At 48.1% G+C, this 17,957-nt stretch overlaps 1 protein-coding gene across 1 annotated transcript in view; it reads left to right on the plus strand.

Moving 5' to 3' along the window:
* The window catches only part of EPHX2 (epoxide hydrolase 2), a 106,575-nt gene that overhangs the window by 32,036 nt on the left and 56,582 nt on the right, over positions 1-17,957 (plus strand). The gene's annotated exons all lie outside the window — the stretch shown is intronic.

Consider the following 17,957-nt stretch of genomic DNA (forward strand, 5'->3'; position numbering starts at 1 on the left):
CATCTGGGTGCAGATTTTTTCTGTCCTTACGTGGAATAATGTTTATATGCACCAAGGCATGTGTGGGTGTGCACCACCAGTAGAAGCAAACCTAGCTGTGGGCACTCTGCTTAATTAGCTGGGTGGCAATGGAATCTCTCCTGAGTAGCCACACAAGTGGCCAGATTTCAGGGAACAATGCTACACCCCCGTTCGTCCTTGCTCAGTGCTACCCCAGACTCACTGGGAATGGAAGTTTCAGGGGAGAGCTTGAAAAGCTTTATCCTGCGTAATTGTGACAGATGGGAGGGGGAGAAGATGAAAGGCAGATCCCTGGTGCCTCGCTGAGCTTCTGGAGTGGATGGGTTAATGCATTCTGCCTTGTAGCCAAGATCAAATCTAGTATTAGTTTAACATCTGATGTGTTCTTTGTGGGGGGTGGGTGACATTGACGTGCTTGCCTAAGAGATGAAGTCGGTGATTGCTGCCTCTTCCTACAGCAGCTAAGCCATGTCTACAGGGAAGGTGTCAGTGAGGGGGGAGGCGATGGGAGACCAGCTGCACAAGTTACTAGGCTCATCCCACAGTCTGTACTGGGAAACGCTCCCTCATCCCATCCCTCTGCACATCTTGACCTGATCTCCTCTTGTACCACTCCCCTTCTCACACTGCCTTCATCCTGCTGGTTGGATACACCCCCCACTTCTGTTCTTCTCCTGCTCCTGTATCTGTAGCTTCTGCAAGGAGAGAAATAGACAAGACTGGGGCTGATTCGTCTACGGAGGAAATTCGAATAAGAGGGGAACACAATGATTGTTAACAAAACAATGACGGGGGTAGGGCTGGTGAACCTGGTGCTCCTGTTCTTCCTCTCCTTCCTGAATAAAGGGGCAAAGAAACTTAAAAGGCAAACATTTAAAACTCAATGACAGGAAATGCCTCTCAACACAATTACCCTGCAGAACTTGCTGTCACCAGGCGTCTGTTGAAGCCAAGCACTGAGCACCATTTTGAGAAATCAGTAATCAGGGAGGATAATGTGGGAAGACGAAGGAGATAGGAATTGTCATGTCTTTGCACGTTTTTCTGAAGCATATCTTACTGGACAGGGCAGATGGGCCCCAGTCTGAGTGTTTAGCAATTCTTTTGTCTCTAGGCAGTGGATTGATTCATCTTTCACGTGCATGCAATCTGGTCTTGCTGACCTTGGGTAAAAGCAAATGTTTTCCCCTTAGACACATGGGCGGGTATGTAGCAAAGCCTCACATGACAAGCTTGTCACCTCCTGCATGAAATAGTAGGCCCTCCTTGAACCTCTGGGGCCATTCATCTGCCTTGACAATATAATTAGGACAGTGCTCAGTAGCTTCCCTCCTGGGGAAGGAAGAGAATCAATTTCTACTCCTTTAAATGAGGTGAACATAGTGTGTGGGTGGGGGTAAGGGTTGGGGAGGAATGAGACAGGCACATGGCTGTATCTGTAGGGTTTTCCCTGCTGTATCCTGAAACAGCTTACCAGAGAACCAGCCCAGCCTGAAGTGCTGGGCTGCTCTTTAAAGTGACTACCCTCTGCTCCCTGTATATTTTGCCATCAAAACTGCAGCTGACTCGAATGATGATGCTTCCTGCTTGGCTCCTGAGAGCCCTGCAGGGCCTGTCCAGTTACAGACAAATGAACTGCAGTGTGTTCCTCCTTGTGCCGTAACTTCTGTTCACAGAGCCCCAAGTCCAGGCAAACCCACTGATGGCCGTACAGCTCCATAAAGAGAGCGGTGTGGTTCCTGGGAATGACGCGCAAGAGAGGAGGAGCAGAGAGTGACTCTGATCGCCTTGGTGGGGGTCAGAAAAGCCCATCTCAGACTGAGCTTGTTGCTGGGACCATGAATGCAGCAGCCCTGCTGCATTATCTCTAGACCCCTCTGAGAAGGAGATGGAGGGTGAGGGAATTGCTGTGCTTGTGTAGAGTTGGGATTAGTTTATCCCATGTGCATTACTTTACATTTATCAACACTAAATTTCATTTGCCGTTTTGTAGCCCCATCGCTTATTTTGTGAGATCTTTTTGAGGCTCTTTTCAGTCAGCTTTGTTCTCAACTATCCTGAGCAGTTTAGTATCATATGCAGGTTGTGCCACCTCCCTGTCTGCCCCCCACTTCTCCAGGAGGACTTCCTGCACCCCCTTATTTTCAGTAATAGACTAGCATGTGGGCTTCCAAACCTGAAGTCTCACCCCGTGTCCCCAGAGCTTTGCGCTGAAGCACTCCGTTCTCATCTCACAGGTCTGCCCAGCTTGGCCTGCCTTTCTGATCGCCTTGCTTACTGCTTTCGTCCCCACGCTGCCTTGCTCCTGCTGGGTGGACACATCCACCTTATCCTGCTCACTTATGGCTGGCTTCTTCAATAAGGTCCTTGGCTTCTGGGACACCTTCCTTTATCCTGGGCTGTCCCTCCCCCCGCCCCCCCCGCAACAGCTTTTAAGGCTGGAAGCAACTGTTAGGTCCATTTTCTGCGTGCTGGTTTGCGGTCTAACATGTATTAAGACTCCTGTTGATAGTGTCTGCAGCGTATCCCTTGGGCTACGTCTACACGTGAAGCCAACATCGAAATAGCTTATTTCGATGTAGCACCATCGAAATACGCTATTTCGATGAATAACGTCTACACGTCCTCCAGGGCTGGCAACGTCGATGTTCAACTTCGACGTTGCGCGGCACCACGTCGAAATAGGCGCTGCGAGGGAACGTCTACACGCCAAAGTAGCACACATCGAAATAAGGGTGCCAGGCACAGCTGCAGACAGGGTCACAGGGCGGACTCAACAGCCAGCCGCTCCCTTAAAGGGCCCCTCCCAGACACAGTTGCACTAAACAACACAAGATACACAGAGCCGACAACTGGTTGCAGACCCTGTGCCTGCAGCATGGATCCCTAGCTGCCGCAGCAGCAGCCAGAAGCCCTGGGCTAAGGGCTGCTGCCCACGGTGACCATAGAGCCCCGCAGGGGCTGGGGAGAGAGCATCTCTCAACCCCCCAGCTGATGGCCGCCATGGAGGACCCGGCAATTTCGACGTTGCGGGACGCGGATCGTCTACACGTTCCCTACTTCGACGTTGAACGTCGAAGTAGGGCGCTATGCCGATCCCCTCATGAGGTTAGCGACTTCGACGTCTCGCCGCCTAACGTCAAAGTTAACTTCGAAATAGCGCCCGACGCATGTAGCCGCGACGGGCGCTATTTCGAAGTTAGTGCCGCTACTTTGAAGTAGCGTGCACGTGTAGACACAGCTTTGGAGCTGTTCTGCTCATTGGTGACTCTCCCTGTTGAAAATGTTCATCTTATTTCAGTGCTGGAAATTAGCTAGCTGAGGTGCAGTGGCTGGGAGCTAAATCCTGTCTTTCTGCACCCAATTAAAGAGCCTTCTAGTAACGGACGCTCGGTGGCTGCATAGAGGAGAGGGCTGCATTGAGCTTTCTTGTGTGTTGCAGTTTTCAACTCATTGGTTGTGCTTCACGTTTGTTGGCCCAACTTCCGGTTAAAAGATCAAATAAAGCAATTTTAGCAGACTTCCCTATTCCCTTCCTCTCGGCTTGGGTAGCCTTTTAATACATGGGAAAATGCTTGGATTTGACATCAGGCAGGCAAAAGTCCAGTCCATCTGTAGTGGTGTAGCTCTGCTCTTCTGTAATAGGGCTGATTCAGGATGGACTCAGATGACAGCACATGAAGCAGGAGGGAAAGCAGAGGATGGTGCAGCTGCTGCTTGTGTTTGAAAACTGCTGTTAGAACATGAACATGTGGCCCAGTTAGCCATGGAAGCATTCTGGTGTCACTCTTCATGTCCCCTTCACATCATGCCCAGGGTCAGGTCTTCAACGGGAGCCACTCAGCAGAGCTTCAGTGCAATAAATGAAGTTCTGCTAATTTACCCGGGTGGAGGATCTGGCCCCAGGTGCTCAGTAAATAGCAATACTCTGGCACAAATACCCACTGGTGTCTCAGGGGCCCCGCGTGGCATGCAGAACACTGCACACCTACCTCTAAAAGGGCAGCATAGCATTCCCCAATGCACAGGTAGGACGCTGGCCCAACACTGAGCCAGACTGGATATAGCCTTGTCCTTGAGGCTTCCTATCAGGGCGTCAGCTCAGTCTGTTCATTTTGAGAGGTGCTGTGATCATATCACTACTGTTGACAGGCTCTCAGCAGCACTTGGCTTCCTCCAAGCACCTCCATTATCCCCTGCAGAGCCTGTGGGGAGCCGATGGAATAGCATTTCATGCTGCAGGAGGCTGGGCCGCTGCTGGAGGTGAAAGCTGACTTTTCCTTGCAGCGTGAGAAGTGCTGCCGACTCCTTTGAAGCAGCAGGGGATTAGAGTTTGGCCAATCACAGAGCTTCTCTGGCTAATTTCTCAATGGGGGGAGCTGGGAATGCAGGCAGAGGTCTCTGAGAAACCTGCTGTGCATCTAGGAGTAACTTCTGGGTGGTCAGCCCCTGCCTTTTCAGCAGCTGTGGGACTGAAAGACACCTGCTGAGCTCTGAACTCAGCAGGGATGAGGCTTTATTTCGTCTTTGATCAGGAATCTCATTAAAGCTGGGGAAGAAATCGCTGACTCGATTTCCCCAATATGCGAGTTTAGTGTTGCAGAAGATCTGTACCTTCTCTGCAAGGTGTCTGCAACCTATTTTTCCCCCTCTTTCACTGCAAAGCAAAAAATGTAATTTTAGGAAAAAGCCCAAATCTGAAAAGCTGGCCTGAGATTCTGGGGGCCACAACTGGATGTGTGGCATTTTCCATCCAGTTGTGGGGAAGAATCTCCTTTTTTGTGAAATTCCTCACTGGTAAACTGGAACTCAGCATTAAAGGGGACATCAGGTCAAGGGATTGGCAGTAGGATAATGGCAGTGAAAACTGACAAAGCCATTAGTTCAAACCAGCCCGTGACCCTCAGGAGATTCAAGTTGTCTGTTGGAGGGCCCAGCAGGTTAATGAGCTGTGCGCACTCCTGGCTGGACAAGTAGTTACATTGCCAAAGATGTCCATTGAGATAGCTGCAAGCCGGGCTTGCTTTCTCAGCAGAGACCAGAGAACTGCATGAGATAGGGCTGCCCTCTTAGCCCCAAAGACAGTATTTCCAGGTCAAGGCTGGCTGGAGCATGGATGATGGATTGCAGGGCTGCCAGGCTGACATCTTCCATGAGTGAGAACTTCCCCTTGTAATCAGAGCACCAAAAATAGCAAAGACTTCAGAAAGAAGGGACTGGGCATGGATCTTGGAAGGCGGCTGGTCATGCAGTGAAGGATTTGGCATGGACTCAGGATCTCCTGAGTTCAGCTTCCTGGTGTGACCATGGACAGTGCACACCGGAAGATGCCTTCTGTGCAGTGGAAGGTGTGATTGGCACATGGGTCAGTACACCAGTGCTAGCTTTAATCAAGTCAGCACGGGTAACAATTGTGCTGATGCGGGGGTGTGGGAGTCACAATAGGATAGCCACCAGAGTATGTACTCAGGGACCCTGGAGGGCTGATAAGTTGCCAGCCCTTTGCACTGAAGCCCAAGCCCTGCCTGTTGCACCAGAGGCCTGGTGTGAGGCTGAGGCCTGAACTAAAGTAGCAAAGTGGCCAAGGCTGTCCTTCCACTACACTGTCTAGTGTAGATCTGCCACAAGTCAGGATGCCTGCACTTCTACTGTCCCACTGCGGGGCCAGTTTCAGACCTGCTCTGGGCTCCTCACTCCTCAGCTTTCTTGGCTAGAGATCCACATCTTTTCCTCTCCTGCGTGGGGTTTCCCCAGGCAGTCCAGTTCCCTTCCAATTCTATGATATTCCAAACAGTCCTTCCTAAGCAAGCACATTTATTCTTAAGGTGAAGGCGTTATAGGAAATATCCCCTACCAAAACAACACAAGAGCCCCCAGCCATGCTGAAAACTTATCAGAGGTGACTCCAGCTCTAGCAAGGGCTCTGCTGGCTGATCAGTCTGTCAGACCCCCTCCATAGAGGTTTTCCTGTCATCACACATCCTCAGTGGTCATTTGCTCAGAACAAGCAAACCCATTTATCTGCAAGTCACTCCTGGATGCAGCGTGGGTCTGCGAGCGGCAGGCTATGCATAAATAATCAGCTAGTCCACAGTTCCCTCCTCAGGGTGAAGCTTCAAAAGGTTGGGTCTTTGCATAGCTGGACATAGTAATTTGCAGTCGTCTTCTCTCTCCCACCCGCCCTCCTCCACTCCCTGCCAGCTGTTTCCTAGAAAAACTCCATGTGTTGACAGAGTGACCATCAATCTGGGAGGTGGATTTTGGAGGGCAACAGCAAACCCACGGTGGTCTACACTGCAGGTTCATAGTAACATAGCTGTAGTACCACATCTGTGGCGTTGTAGCATCCATCCTACTGATGGATGGATTGCACCCTCAGCAAATGTGAATATGACACTAAAATAGGGGGTCAGGTAGATACACTGGAGGGTAGGGATAGGGTCCAGAGTGGCCTGGAAAAATTAGAGGGTTGGGCCAAAAGTAATTTCAGTTTCAACAGGACAACTGCAGAGTCCTGCACTTGGGACGGAAGAATCCCAAACGCTGTTACAGGCTGGGGATCGACTGGCTAAATAGCAGTGCAACAGAAAAGGACCTGGGGATTGCAGTGGATGAGAGGCTGGATATGAGTCAACAGTGTGCCCTTGTAGCCAAGAAGGGTTAACAGCATATTGGGTTGCATTAGAAGAAGCATTTCCAGCTGATCTAGAGAAGTTATTATTCCCCTCTACTTGGCACTGGTGAGGCCACATCTGGAGTATTGCATCCAGTTCTGGGCCCCCCAGTATAGAAAGGATGTTGACACATCAGAGTGGATTCAGTGGAGGGCAACAAGTGATTAGGGGGCTGGAGCATACGAGCTGTGAGGAGGGGCTGAGAGTTTTGGGCTTGTTCAGTTTGCAAAAGAGAAGAGTGGGGCAAGTTGATAACAATCTTCAAGTTTCTGAAAGGGGGCTCTAAAGAGGATGGAGAGAGGCTGTTCTCAGTGGTGACAGGTGGCAGAACAAGGAGCAATGGTCTGAAGTTACAGACAGAGAGGTGTAGTTTGGATTTTAAGAAAAACAGTTTCCCCAGGAAGGTGGTGAAGCACTGGAGTGCGTTACCTAGAGAGGTGATGGAATCTCCACCCCTAGAGGTTTTTAAGTCCTGGCCTGACAAAGTCCCAGCTGGAGTGATTTAGTTGGGGTTGATCCTGCGCTAGGCAGGGGGCTGGACTCTGACTTCCTGAGGTCCCTTCCAGCTCTAGAATTCTATGATTCTATCTCCAAGTTTACATCAATGCAGTCTTCATACATTGGGGCCAGAAGAGACCAAAGATTCTCTAGTCTGACTTTGTGTGTCACAGGCCTGAGAAGTTCACTCCATCTCATCTTTTCCATCCCTGTGTGACTTCTTTTCCATCTGTGTGAAATAATATTTGCTTCTATCTGTGGGTACTCTGCTAATCAGCTGGGTGACATTCAGACCCCCTCCTGAATTGGATGCACAAGTGCACAGCTTAAAAGGAACCCTGCCTGTTACTTGTATACTGAGCCCAGGGTCTCACGTAACTATTCCTGTTTCTCCTGACCTGAAAGTAACATGATTCCTCTTTGAGATGGAGCATGGGAATCTCACTTGTATACCATACTGGGAGTTAAACTGCAGTCTGCCTGGGTGCTTGGAGGACAGCACTAGAATGAACTTGACAACTGGAAAAGTGTTCTGAGTGAAATGGGATGAAATTCAGCAAGGACAAATGCAAAGTACTCCACTCAGGAAGGTGCAATCAGCTGCTCGTCTGCCAAATGGGACATGGGTGCCTAGGAAGGCAGTGCTGCAGAAGGGGTTCTGGGGTTATAGCTTATCACATGCAAAAGGCTGTTGCTGAAAACCTGAATTTCATCCTGGGGCATAGTAACAGGAGCATGACGTAAGCAAGACACACTAAAGTCATTCTTCTTCTCCACCCTACGCTGATGACGCCTGCACTGGAGTGCTGTGTCCAGTTCTCGGCTCTACGCTGCAAAAAAAATATGGACAAATGGGAGAAAGCCCAGAGAAGGACAACAAATGTGATAAAAGGTCTAGAAAACCGGACCAATGAAGGAGGATTGGGGAGCAAGGGTGGCGGTGTTTAGTCTAGAGAAGAGATGGCTGAGAGGGCACATAGGCCTTCAAGTATATAAAAACAGTAAAAAGAGGAGCAGGATAAATTATTCTTATCCATTTACAATAGGACAAGAAGCAGTGGGTTTAAACTGCAGAAGGGAAGCTTTTGGTTGTCTCTCAGAAAACCTTAACTGTCAGAGTAGCTAAACACTGGAACAAAGCACTGGAACCTAGGCAGGTTGTTTTCAAATCTCCACTCCCAGAGGTTTCTAAGAACACACCAGACACATACGTGACCGGGATAGTCTAATTTTCACAGGTGGGGACTGGACCAGATCCTGTCAAGGTCCCGTCTGGACCTGAATTATTTGTTGGACCTATTGATCACACCTGGGGGTTTGAAGTCTGAGTGACTGATCTCTCCCTGCAGGCAAGTGGATGGATCCAGCAGTGAGATTTAAATATTAAACCATTTGTCAAACTCATTAGCCAATGATCAGGAGTGGTGAGGGGGAGTGTGGGTTCTATTTGTTATGGCTGTGCACCAGGTAGCAGGTATGGAAGATAGAGGGATAGCTGCAGTCACTTTGGGTTAGGCTGGATAGTGAGAGGATAAGGCACTGGGCTGTGATTCGGGAGACCTAGGGTCTAATCCTGAATCAGCAGACTCCCAGGAGGACCTTGCTAAATCACTTGATCTGCCCTGGGCCTCAATTCCTCTATGTGCAGGCAGGCTGCTTCTCTACTGCATAGTGAGGCTAAAATCCATTAACAATGGTGCTGCCTTTGGATACTTTGATGTACGAATATGTGGGGAGAACTTTGCCTAGCAGAAGGGGTTAAAGAGCTGGCCTCTGAACCTTCTCCAGGCGGGGTCAGATTGAGTCTCCTCTTGGGCAGAAATCTAAGGTGTGGGGGAGAACAACATGTACAATCATTGGCCGTTTTTTGAAGCCATGCAATCTTAATATAAAAGGGTTTTTTAGGAATTATTCTGGGGAGATTCCTCTGGCCTATCCTATGCAGAAGGTCAGCCGAAATTACCACAGTGGTCCTTTCTGGACTTGGAATTGGTGAACACTGCCTTGGATGTGCTGGCTTCCTTTTTGGGGATAGGCTGAAAAGATTGCTAGTAAAAGCTCTACTACCCAAAACCAGATATCAGAACAGGGCCACTGGCTCCACTCCACAAGCCCTGCTTCCAGTGCCACCAGCTGGATAGCCACCCCTGCAGCCACCAGCCCTGGCCAGGCAGTTGGCTCCCAGCCCCGCTGCCACCTGCAGCCAGACAGCTGGCCCTGTGGCCACCAGCCCCCCTGGCTGCCAGTGCTGGCCTCATCTTGCTCAATTGGCTGTGGCCATCTGCAGGTGCTGGTTAACTGAGCATGCCAGTTATCCAGATTCCAGATAAAGCAGCTTTTACATGATGTGAAATGCAAGCAAGTGGCTGTGCAGCAGCAGAAGATGTGTGGTGTGGAAGCACAAGTTTCATTATGGTCCAGTGTACGGTGGGAAAAAAAAACATGATTTATCGCATGGGCTCTTACAGGGATCAGTTCTGGGCCTGATTCTGCTCAATATTTTCATCAAGGATTTAAATGGCAGCATAGAGAGTACATTTATAAAGCTTGTGGGAGATTCCAAGTCAAGAGGGATTGCAAGTGCTTTGGAGCATAGGGCTCTAACTTAAAATGACCTGGACAAACTGGAGAAGTATTCTGAAGTAAAGGATGAAATTCCATAGGGACAAATACAAAACAGGGCACGTAGGAAGGAATAGTCAGTTGCACGCCTGCTAAAAGGAAAATGATGACCAAGTAAGGGGTTTGAGAGGTCCTAATAGATCACAAGCTAAATATGAGTCAACAGTGGAACATTGTTTTTGTTTGCAACAAATATTATTATGGGATGATGTGGCAGGGTGCACTAGGACCCCTGCTGGAGGCCTCAGGGTGTTGCATCACCCTTCCCCAGAACAGTTCAGTGAAGTCCTGCAGGCAGCCGAGAGTGGCTGAGCAGGATCATCCCACCAGAGTGGCTGCTGGTGTTACCAGTAAGGGAGCAGATAAGTCAAGAGTCAGAGTAGAACCTTCAATAGGTGTGAGGATCTCTGAGGGAGGACCGGGTGCCTGGCTGGCTAGATGAACAGGACCATGGACAGCTCATGGCAGAAGGCTCACCTGTGTGACCTGAACCCAGGGAAGGCTGCCAAAGACTGGGTGGCTGAGCCTGCAGCACTGAGCACAGTCTTCTGAGACCAGCTGAGGGTGCCAAGATGGGACCCGGCTGGGTGGCTGACGAAGGCAATGCCTTCAGGAAGAAACCTAAAAGCTCTGGACCTCACACCGTGTCTATGATAAGAGCACAGGACTGTATACCCTGGAAGGTGGGGAATAGCATCTGCGCCTTGGCCAGAGGGCTGAATCACTGAAGACCTGTCAAAAAACATTTTCTGGAGGGGCACTTGAGAGGCAGGTGCCACCTCATGGGAACATGATTGCAGATACATTGCCCAGAAAAAGGGGTTGCTCAAAAGAGACATGCGCTGGCTCCGTTTAGATATATTAGCAGGAGTGTTGGGAGCAAGACACAAGAAGAAATTTTTCCCCTCTGCAATAATTAGGCCTCAATGGGAGTATTGTATCTTGTTCAGTGCATCACATTTCAGGAAAGAATGACAAATTGGAGAAAGTCCAGAGGAGAGCAACAAATATTATTGAAGGAAATTGGGGGAAAAATATTTTTGGGGGTCTGGAGAAAACTGAGGGGATATGGTGGCTGTTTGCAAATACATAAAAGGTTTTTACAAGGAGGGAGAAGAGTGATCCTCCTTTAACCTCTGATGATGGGACAAGAAGCAATGGGCTTAAATTGCAGCAAGGGAGGTTTAGGTTGGCCATTAAAAAGCTTTTTGTCAGGGTGATGAAGCGCTGGAATAAATTGCCTGGGAAAGTTGTCGAAGCTCCCTCATTGGTGATTATGAGAAAGTTAGACAAACATTTCTCAGGGATGTCCCGCATAGTATTTACCCCTGCCATGAGTGCAGGGGACTAGACTAGATGACCTTTCAAGGACCTTTCCAGGCCTGTGAGTCTGAGACCCAGTTCCAAAATCACTGTCTCAGACATCAGTGGAGAATCAGTCACCGTGGAACTGGAGAGATTGAAAACCAAAGAAGTGGGCTGGCAATTGGTGACAAAGATAGAAAGCAGCAAAAGACATTCTCCTGGTTGAGGCATCATAGTTCTCAGATACTCAGCAAGTCAATTACTGAGATTCCTGTCTCTTAGGAAGGGAATAGAAACCTTTTGTGAATGTAGCTGATGGTGTGAGGCAAGCAGCTACCAAAAGACATTCTCTGACCATCCTAAGAAGCCAGTCGTCATTGGTGGAACAGAGCAGATAGAATTCAGTGACCAGGACAGGGGGTAGTGTACTGTCTGCATGGGGAGAAGAGAGGTGATGGGAGTATGAAGCTGTCTGGAAAGTCTCCTATCAGGGTGATATACAGCGGAGCCAATGTTATGGCATCATATGGGTTACTGAAGACTTTGGGGGTTTTGGAAGGAAGCAGAGACAGAGGAAAGTCCAAGGGACGGCTTGTCTGTGACTGGAATGATCTCCGAGAAGAAAGCAGAAAATACTGGAGATGAGCTGTTGGCTTCTTAAGTAGTATGAAATGAGAGGTTGGTGGAGAGAGACCACATTCCAGTGAGAGGTGGTTGTACAAATGGATGCCCTGTATCGCAGGGGTGTATGGATATTCAGTTGGAGTCTAGCTGGGGCAGCCGGGAGAACATGAACTGAGAAGGGAAGCAAATGACTGGAATTCACTCAAACTCCATGTCACAAACAGATTGCACCAGTGTGGCAAAGGGGCGTGTGTGTGTGTGTGTGTGTGTGTGTGTTCAATTGCTTTTAGACCAGTGGTAAAAGAGACGGTAACAAGGAAAATGAATGGGAAAGTGTCCTTTAGAAGAAATTAAATATCACTAACACTACAGACTCGTGATAGAACAGTTAACGTGCCCTTCACAGTTTCTAATAATTATAGATGTTGATTTTCTAGCACAAGGTATTGAACGAGCATGAGGTGAACTCCCACTTGGCCATCATTATGATGGATACAGAATTAGTCTGTGATAAGCAGAATGATTTCAGACTAAGCAGCCTATAATTACTCAGTTCCGTGCAAAATAGTGGAAAAGTTCATATAGGATTCAGCTGATAGAGAAGTAAGGATAGGAATAGAATTAATACCAGTCAACATGCCTTTATGGAAAATGCATGTTGTCAAACTGGATTTCATTCTTTGCAATTATGTTTATCAACCAAACTTGTAATCGTAGATGCAATTTACTTAGATTTCTGCAACATGGTTGACTTAGTACCAGGTGATCTGGTTAGATATTAGCCCTGTAACATGTGCATGACAAACTGTATCCGGACTAAGAGCTGGCTAACTGTGCATCTCAAAGGAACAGTCACAGGGAATCCATTCTCAAAAGGGCATGTTTCTCGTGGGGTAAGGCCAGGATTAGGCCTCATGATGTTGAATGTTTCATCAGTGGTCTGGAAGCAAATCTAAAATTGCTGCTTATAAAGTTTGCAGTCCTAGCTGAGGATTGAGGGAGGGGTAAATGATTCAGATCTGGAAGCCAAAATAATCTCAAGAGCTTGACAGGCTGGGCCCATTTGAAGTGACTTGAATGCAACCAAATGCAATATTTTACCTGTAGGAATAAAGAACGCAGGGACGAGCACTATCCTGGAAAGAGAAGAACCCTGAAGAGTTCAGGGTTCCAGTGGCCAAGCATCTCAATGAGCTCCTAGTAGGATGTGGTGGCAAAAAGGGCTGGTGTGATCCTTGGCTATAGAAAGGTCCGGAGTAGGCAGAGGAATTGGATTTTACCTGTCTGCAGTGCTAGCGAGACACATGCAGGAATAAAGCCCCTAATTCTGGTGCCCGCATTTTAAAAAGGGTGCTGAAGTGTTGAAGAGGGTGTGGAAAAGAGCTAGACAGTAGTTGGATGGCTGGAGAACATGCCTTCCACTGAGAGGCTTAACCAGCTGAATTCATTTAAGGTATTTAGAAATAGAGAGGTGACTTGATTACAGTGTAAGTCCCTTCCTGGGGAGAAAATACCAGGCCCTGAGGGGATCGTTAGCCTAGCCAAGAGAGGCAGAACTGAGTGCTAAAGCCAGATCTGTTCCATTTAGAACCATAAGAACATACGAAATGTTAAGCCTTGCAATGTTCCTGTGAGGTATCTGACAAACGTTATTTTGTAATAAGGTAGATTTAGAACATAAGAATGATCAGAGTGAGTCTGACGAAAGGTCCATCTAGCCCAGTATCCTGTCTTCTGACAAGTGACCAATGCCAGGTGCCCCAGACAGAGCGAACAGAACAGGTAGTCACTGAGTGATTTATTTCCAGCCTCTGACAAACAATTAGGGACACCGTTCCTACCTATCCTGGCTGATGTCCATTGATGGAGTTAACCTCCATGAAGTCCTGGTCTTCACGACATCCTCTAGTAAGGAGTTCCACAGGCCTACTGTGTGCTGCATGAAGAAACAACTTCACAGAGTGTGTGCTGCATGGGAAAAAAGACACAAACCAGGGCGGGGTTTTTAAACCACTCAGTGACTAAACATTAGTACAAACTACTGAGAGACAGGGTGGAGTCCCCATCTCTTGAACTCTTCAGTTCAAGACTGTGCTGCCTTTCTTGATGGTTTGCTTTAGCCAAACACAGTAACACTAAACTTAACTCTTGTACAGCATTTTTTCTCCAAGTGCTTTACAGGGGAGGCACCATTATCCTCAGTTGACAGGTTTTTGGGTTCAGTACTGGGTTGACTGGGTGAAATTTAATGTCTTGGGCTGGACAGAAGGGCAGACTAGATGAGCACATAGTCCCTGTTGGCCATCAACTCTATGAATCTTACCAGCCTTATAGCTGGAAACTGATTCCTCCAGCTCTTTGAGATGGAGCAGCTCTAGATTCAAATCCTTCCTGGATCTTCTCCAGGTAGAAGTCTTAAGTGTGTGGGAGTTTCAAAGTGCTGAGATAGGGATTGTATTTTCAGGGTCAGAGTTAAGGCATTCCTGTAATATTTATCTTGCTCGTTTGTCCCCCATTATCAAAGTGTTGAGTGCTTCAGACTCTTTAGTACATTCATCCACAAAGCACCTCTGGTAGAGAGGGCAGGCTGTTATCCCTGTAGTACAGGTAGGAAACTAAGCATATGCCTACACAGCACCACCTGTAGTTGGTCTGTACCATCTGGCTTTGGTGGAGCAAAGAATTGATCCATGATCCTTGAAATTCCTAGGCTTGTGTCCTAACCACTGGACGATTCCCTCCTCTGTGAATGTGTGGTTTTTTTTCTTTCTTTTTTCTGTCTACATTTTTTTAAGCTAAGGCCTTGAACTTCCAAGGAATTATCAGTTACATTGACTGCTCAGGTCTGCTGTTTAATGCTGGCATTTCATGTTCCTGGTGTCTGATGACTTTCTTGGCAGCTTTAATTCAGAGAGGTTTTTTTTGGCACAGCACTCATGCTTGTAAGGCTGAGCTGTCACTTCCCCTCTGATCAGAATTTCCTACTCCAGACATAAGAGCTCTGTACTGGCTTTACTCTCGGTCCTTTGTGCCTCTTGTTCCCATGATTTATCCGGTCGCTATGGGCTAATAATGCATTTTGTTCATCTCCCGCAGCTGTTTGGCGTAAGTTTCCCTGGGCCTCATTTAAACAGTGAAGGGGTAACAGCTCCGTAGGTACTAAGGAGGGGGGGTGTAGGGAGCTCTGGGTAGAGGTAGTACCCTTGTTCTCTGGCAGCTGCATCCTATTCGTAGGATGGACAGAAACACTGGTCCTCATCCATCTCCTATCTCTCATGTCTGGCTCCAAGTGCCACACCCCGGGCAACGGTCTCAGCTGGCCGGCTAAACAACGTGGGGGGTGGTGTTAACACAGCATCACTGGGCGAATGTCTTCCGTGTAGAAGTCACCGGCCAGGGCGGAGGGGCTTCAAGATAAGCTCAACGGCCACATGTTCAGGACCAAGGCAAGCCACAAAGTTACTGTGGAATTTTGGCTGTGGTCAACAGCCTGAAGAGGGATGGGCTCCGTCAGGCTATCTTGCCCATGACACACCACATGATGACATCTACCACTACCCAACTCATACTGGATCGGTCGCAGCCTGGGTTAACAATGACCGCGCCCACCGTTGCACACCAGGACAGAGGTGAAAAGTATGTTACTGGTGACCAGTCAAGCAGGATCCGCGGGAGAGACAACATTGTTATCGGTACTTGGAATGAACACACATTGAGAGCAGCAGGGAAGTTGAGAGAACTGACCCATGAAATGGAAAGATACCGCTGGAACATCTTGGGTATCTGTTAACTGCGTTGGAAAGGCTCTGGCAAACAATCAGTCGAAGGGGGTCATAAGTTGTACTTCAGTGGAAAGGAGGATAAACATGAGCACGGTGTTGGCTTTCTAATACAGAGCGACATTGTGAATACTGTCATTGGATGCCAACCAGTCTCCAGCAGATTCATCACCATCCGTCTGAAAGTATCCCCTTTCAACCTCACCATCATTCAGGCTTATGCCCCAACATCCGATTACGATGATAGTGAAGTAGAAGAGTTTTACGATCAGCTACAGGATGTCCTGGAGCAAACACCAAAAAAGGACATACTTATTGTACAAGGAGACTGGAATGCAAAAGTTGGAGCGGATGCATATAGTAACTGAAAAGGAACGTGCGGGCCATACTGCAACACTGAGACCAACGACAGAGGCCTTAGACTTCTGGAGTTTGCCAGATATAATGACTTCATGCTGGCTAATACATTCGGCCCTCACAGGGCGTCCAGACGATGGACTTGGCACAGCCCCAGTGGAGACCATCACAGTCCGATTGATTACATCTTGGTCAAGAAGCGCTTCCGAACAAGAGTTAACATTGCAAAGACACGCAGTTTTCCAGGAGCGGATGTTGGAAGTGATCATGATCTAGTGATGATGTCACTCCACCTACGCTTGCAGAAGATCTTAAAATCAAGGCACACAAGAATTAAGTTTGATCTTGAAAAGCTCTAAGATCCTGAGGTGGCAGAAGCCTTCCAAGTAAAAATAGGAGGGAGACTCGCACCACTGCTCATCCTTAGTGCTGAAGAAGCAGATGAGGACATAATGGCCTACATCTTTAATACAGCAGTAGTAGAAACAGCTGCTGAGATTCTTGGCAAACACCACCCAAAGAAGCAGCCTTGGGTTACTGCGGATCTGCTTGACCTCTGTGACAAACAGCAAGAACTGAAAAAGAAGAAAGGTGAAGCTGGTGGGACTGAGAAATACAGAGAAATCAACAAGACCATCAGGAAAGGCATGAAGGCGGCAAAACAGAATTGGGTAGAAGACCAGTGCAAGGAAATAGAAGACAGCCTTAACAAAAGTAACAGCAAGAAGGCATACCAGACAGTAAGAGAGCTGACAAACATTAGACAACCTAGAGTTTCCATAGTCCAGAACAAGGCAAGGAACTGCCTCACTGAAGAGAGAGAGATCCTTGGCAGGTGGACAGAATACTGTTCTGAGCTGTACAATGATAAGGTTGATGGAGACCCAGAAATACTGAAATGTCCATATGCTACCGAAGAGGACAGCCTCCCAATCCTTCGGGAAGAAGTAGAGGCAGCAGTGCGATCACTGAAGAAAGGAAAGTCAGCTGGAGTGGACAATATCCCAGCAGAATTGATACAAGCAGGGGGAGAAGCCATGATCAGTGCCCTTACCAACATATGCAATAAGATCTGGCAGACGGGAAAATGGCCTACGACATGGACCCAGTCGCTAGTGATCACACTTCCCAAAAAGGGCAACCTCCAACAGTGCGGAAACTATCGTACGATAAGCCTCATTAGCCACCCAAGTAAAGTGTTATTGAAAGTAATATTGAACAGGTTGAAGCCCCAAGCTGAGATGACTATTGCTGAGGAACAAGCAGGCTTTAGGGCAGGGCGGAGTACCACCGAACAAATATTCAACCTGAGAATTCTCTGCGAGAAATATCTGCAGCACCAACAGCACCTGTACCATGTTTTTGTGGACTTCAAAAAGGCCTTTGACAGAGTTTGGCAGGCAGCATTACGGGCCACCATGGGAAAGTACATCATCAGCCCCAACCTTGTCCGAGTTGTTAAACACCTGTATGACAATGCCACCAGTGCAGTTTTCCACAACAGTACCATTGGAAGCTGGTTCAGAATGACAGTGGGTGTCCGTCAGAGTTGTCTGCTCTACCCCACGCTTTTCAACATCTTTCTGGAGTGCATCATGATTGACGCCTTGGAAGACCATGAAGGAACTGTCAGCATAGGGGGCAGAATAATCACCAACCTTCGCTTCGCTGACGATATAGACGGATTAGCTGGAAGAGAAGAGGAACTTGCCAGCTTGGTGGAACGGCTGGATACCACCTCGAAAGCCTATGGAATGGAGGTCAATGCAGAAAAGACAAAACTGATGACTTATAACACCAATGGCATCAGAAGGGATATAATGGTAAATGGACAAGCTCTTCAGTGTGTGTCCAGCTTCAAGTACTTAGGTGCAATCGTGTCAGATGAAGGGTCCAGACCAGAAGTCCTCTCCAGAATAGCGCAAACAACAGCAGTGCTTGCAAAACTTAGACCCGTCTGGAGGGACAAGAACATCAGTCTGAGATCGAAAGTAAGATTGATGCGCTCACTGGTCATCTCAGTGTTCTTGTACGCTTGCGAAACGTGGACCCTTACAGCAGAACTGCAGAAAAAGAT

This window comes from Carettochelys insculpta, chromosome 3 (genome assembly GCF_033958435.1).
Source record: "Carettochelys insculpta isolate YL-2023 chromosome 3, ASM3395843v1, whole genome shotgun sequence".
NCBI classification, from domain to species: Eukaryota; Metazoa; Chordata; order Testudines; family Carettochelyidae; genus Carettochelys; species Carettochelys insculpta.